Here is a 5,024-nt window from a genome sequence, read left to right as displayed (position 1 = left end):
GAAAACTGTTTTCTGTCGTGTCCGTGTGTCGGAAATTGTTATGCGCTTATTTTTTTTATTTGATTTTGTGCGTGGCATAGATTTGCCGTGCGCAGAGGACGCTTGAGCAGTGCGCAATTGCACAGGCGCGCACCTTAGAGGGAACGTTGATCACAATATATATCTGCCTTAGGCCAGCTAGAAGGCCTTACTGACAACAACTCGTGATCTGATTGGCTATCGCAACTGTCTGTCAAATGTTTGTGTCCGTTCACTTACAGCGCACGGACGCCCGCATTGTTGATTCTGAAGGCCTCGGGCAGATTTCGTACAGCATGGCAACATAAGCTAGCTGAATTCTGATTGGATACAAGCTCTAACCTAAAAACAACAGCGCTGGAAAGAGCATATTATGACATCAAGAGAATATGAATACTCTTAGATATTTAGGGAAAGTAAATAAAAAATTACTTTTATCTTTAATTATGATCATGATTTCTGGTTATGTTTGGTCAGCAGAGAAGGCCTTGCATTTACACCACTGTGTAAATGTCACTTTTCTGCTCAACTTTTTGGTAAAAAGCTTGCTTCTCTGTCCCTCTTTGTCACACAAATTTACGTGAACTACTTGATTGATTGATTACGCTGCTCTGTGAACAAACCTCCACTCCGCTTTGTATCAAAGCCAGCTGTGAGGCAGTCCATTGGATTACCGTAGTGATCAGTGAAGCACTAGAACCAGCAGATTCTCTCATTTAAGAAACTATTGCGAGTTTGTTGAATGTTTAAAAAAATGGTGATTCAGTAAAGTTTGGCGAGGCGGTGTCAGGTGTAGAAGCGTGGAAGGCAGCTTCAGTAACGTGACCCCCAGGTGCAGCAGACGAAGACGACAGGCAGGCAGGCAGGCAGGCGGGTAAAATAATATGATTGAATAAACAAAAGGAAGACACTCACGAGGGAGTGGGAACCCACAGCAAAGGAAGGCGAGTGCTAGAATAAATGCACAAGTCATGGAACTTCTCCTGACAAATGTTATGCATAGCAATATGCAGGTGAAAGAAATAACGAATGGCCGTAATAAATAGGAGACTGATTGGCAACCTTTTGCGCAGGTGTGCCCTGGTTGCCAATCAGGTAGCAGGTGTGGACGCCTGTGCACGGAAAGAGGAAGGGAGGGAATAGGACAGGAACTAAAATGCCACAGACAGGGAAAAAGGAAATGTAATTCTAAAACAGTCACGAGGGCGTGACAGGCGGATTAAAACAAAGTGTAGTCTGTAAAAACCCTATTCAAAGATCCTCTATTAGACAGGAACACTTGCTGTTTATGGGGATATACTGCTTGTCAAAAATCCTTTAAATCCTCCATAATCACTTTAATACACTAGATATCATTAAAGTTGTCAATTCTTTAATTATTTGGTTGGTTGTGTGTTCTTGTATTTCTACCCTTCTTGAGACATCAACAAGGAAAAGTACCGTCCATATGAGGAGCGGTGAACAAGTTAGGACATAAATCATGGTCCCGATACGGAAAACCATTGCATCTAATAGAGAATGTCTCATTTGCACCCCTGGTGGAGAAATCTATCAAAATTAGGGTGGTCCCAAAAAGGAGGGATTTTTCAAATTGACTGTTTGTCGGTTTTAAAAGTGCTCCTCCTCTGGTCAACATATGAAATAACAAGTGTGTGTAAAAATGTGAAGTGCTCCCCCTCTGGCCAACATATGAAATAACAAGTGTGTGTAAGAAATTGAAATGCTCCCCATTTGGCAAAAATGTATTAAAAAAATAAAATAGATATGTATATAGAGACATACTGTAATAACGTGAAGTAAATAATGAAGATTAAAAAACGATTACAAACCAATAATGAAAAAAAAAAAGTTTTAACTAAAAGAAGTCTTTCTCACAATGGGTCGACTTTTTTCTTATAAAATTGGGAACAATTTCTCATATTCTTTCTGTTTCTGTAATATTGCAATATTTTCTCGTAAAATTATTACTTTTTAATGTAAAATGATTACTTTTCAAAGCAAAATGGTGACATTATATACAATTCTGACTTTTATCACAATAATGACAAATGTTTTGTTGTTCTTGTAAAACAGTGACATTTTCTGAGTAAAATTATGACTTTTGTCATAATTTTGCCAAGTAAAATTCAGATTATTATTATAATATTGCCAAAAATTTTAAGTTTTCTTACAAAATTGTGACTTTTGTCGCGTCAAATTCCAACTTTTGTCATAATATTGCACAAATGTTAAATTTGCCTTATAAAGTTTTGACTTGCGTTGGGTAAAATTACGACTTTTATTATAACACTGACAAAATTCTAAGTTTTTCTTGTGAAATTGTGACATTTTTCTTGTGAAATTCCAACTCATTTTTCACAACAAGCTTTTTTATATTTGCATAGTATGTATATATTATTAATATTGTAAATACAAATCTTTATATATCCAGAAAGGGTCGTCCTAAAGCGGTAGGCATTTTTCGCAGGTCTCAAGAAGGTAACAAATACAATAACGTGCGTGTGTTTGTGTGAGTGTGTGCGTGCGTGTGTGTGTGTGTGTGTGTGTGTGTTCTTGTATTTCTCCCCTTCTTGAGACATCAACAAGGAAAAGTACCTTCCATATGAGGACTGGTGAACAAGTTATGACATAAATCATGGTCCCAATAAGGAAAACCATTGCATCTAATAGAGAATGTCTCATTGGCACCCCTGGTGGTGAAATCTATCAAAAGTAGGGTTGTCCCAAAAAGGAGGGTCAACATATGAAATAACAAGTGTGTGTATGAAATTGAAATGCGCCCCCTTTGGCCAAAATGTATTAAAAAAAAAAAATGTATATAGAGACATACTGTAATAACTTGAAGTAAATAATGAAGATTAAAAACCAATTACAAAACAAAAAATTCCCCAAAATTTTTTTTTACAAAGTGCTTACCTTTCTTATATTTGCATAGTATGTATATGTTATTAATGTCGTAAACACAAGTTTTTATATATCTAGAAAGGGGGTCCTAAAGAGGTAGACATTTTTCGGAGGTGTCAAGAAGGTAAAAAATACAATAATGTGTGTGTGTGTGTGTGTGTGTGTGTGTGGCAAACCACACCACTGGGTCAATCTTCCTCCGAACACGCGTGATCAATGAGGATTCTCTATCTGCCTTTTTGTCACATTTGTTCCTTTCCTTTCCTTCCTTCCCGCCTGTGAGCACCTCTTCCTCATCCTTATCACGCACAAACACTCTGTTGTGTTACCGCTTTGGGAAAGTGTGCGCCCGCTCAAAAACACAGACAAACAAAATGGCAGCTTTTGAAAGTAAGTTAGTCTTCAAGACGCGTTGAGGTGATGATCCCCAGCCCCAACTTTTGAATGAAATGTGAGACTTCCTGCAGTTTGATGGATGATTAGGGGGTTTAGAGGTGATGTTTTCTATCACCAGACGCTCCAGCTGTCTTTTAACCTCCACTCTAGATGGGGTTTTTTTTACAAACCTTCTGTAAGTCCGGAAATTTTTTTATTAAAATACACAAACTCCAAAATCTAAACAGTTGTTCCTTTCACAATTGAAGACATACCCTGAAAGTTTTATCGGAATCCGCTCATAATTTTTTGAGCTAGGTTGCTAACTGAATAACTGATAACCCCAGGGAATACAAAACCTCCTGGCAGCGGTAAAAACAAAAATGATTTTGGTAAAAGTTATTCTATTTTCACACATGACTATATGTAAAGATAATTAATAATACATGATTAAATGCAATTATTACATTACATTTGTTATAAAAGAAATAAATGATCAATTTCAATGAAAAAAAATCCTACATTCCCAAATAACAAAATTAGATCAATAAAAAAAAGTTAATTACGAAATTTCCATACCAAAATTTACACCAAAGCATATCAGAATCAGAATCAGAATAGTTTTATTACCATTGTTTGAGAACGGGTTCACAAACTAGGAATTTTTCTTGGTACAATCGTGCAACATAAAACACATATAACACAGAATAGGTAATAGAAATGAGCTGTAACTGAGCTATCAGATCTTGTTATTGTACAATACAATAATGATATCAATACCAATACATGATATCTAGACAAGTGGTTCTCACCAAGTACCACCTCAGAAAATACCTAGCTCTTCAAGTACCACCATATTGACCAACATTAAAATAGAGTAGCGTAGTCGGCCTAAATACTCATTAAAAACCAGGCAGAGGTATAATTTATATTTTGGCCACTGTAACATTACACACAGTTTGAACAGTAACACTGTGTTTTTTTATTTGCTTTTTTTGTTAGTTTTTTTAATTAATCAGTCCAACAAAATAATACCCAATAATACCATAATAACACAATTTCAATTCCAAAACCAAACCAGCAACATTCAGAATAGCAATCAACAGAGCAATTGAGAGGACACACAAACATGACACAAAACAATCCAAAAGTACTCAAACAAAAATTTATAATATAAACAACGGTATCAATATTAATAAGAATTCCTATATAGCAGTGATTAGAAATCTGTTACGTACGGTGGGGGAAAGGAGACGACACCACAGCAGGGCTCAGTTCAATAGGTTTATTGATACTGATGAATAGTTGGGGTGTGTATGCTACTCTACGTGAATGGTGCAAGACGATTTGTAGAATTAATATGTTTGTTGTATGTGAGTGTTGGATGAATCCTTCGTAAGACCAAAGGGGCAAGGCGAAAAGGCAGTCCGTGGGCAAGCGAGAGGTCGGGTGGCTGGAGATAGGCGACAAGGTCCGTGTCCAAGTGGGGGTCGAGGATCAAGGCAAGCAGTCCAAAATCCGGTGGGAAGTCGAGGCACACAGCTCGATCACGGGAAACAGGGGGAACACTGCGGGGAACACAGAGGACATAAGACACAGGGAAAACACAGAGAAAGCAAGTACGCAGAGGGAAGCCAGAGACGGGATGCTTACTAGGAAGAGTGAACTACGTTCCGGCACTGGATTTTTGGATCCGCTGGTCTTTATGCTGTCTGCCCTCATCAGAC

This window comes from Nerophis lumbriciformis, linkage group LG08, assembly GCF_033978685.3.
Source record: "Nerophis lumbriciformis linkage group LG08, RoL_Nlum_v2.1, whole genome shotgun sequence".
In the NCBI taxonomy this organism is placed as follows: domain Eukaryota; kingdom Metazoa; phylum Chordata; class Actinopteri; order Syngnathiformes; family Syngnathidae; genus Nerophis; species Nerophis lumbriciformis.
Note: the sequence above shows the minus strand (reverse complement) of the source record.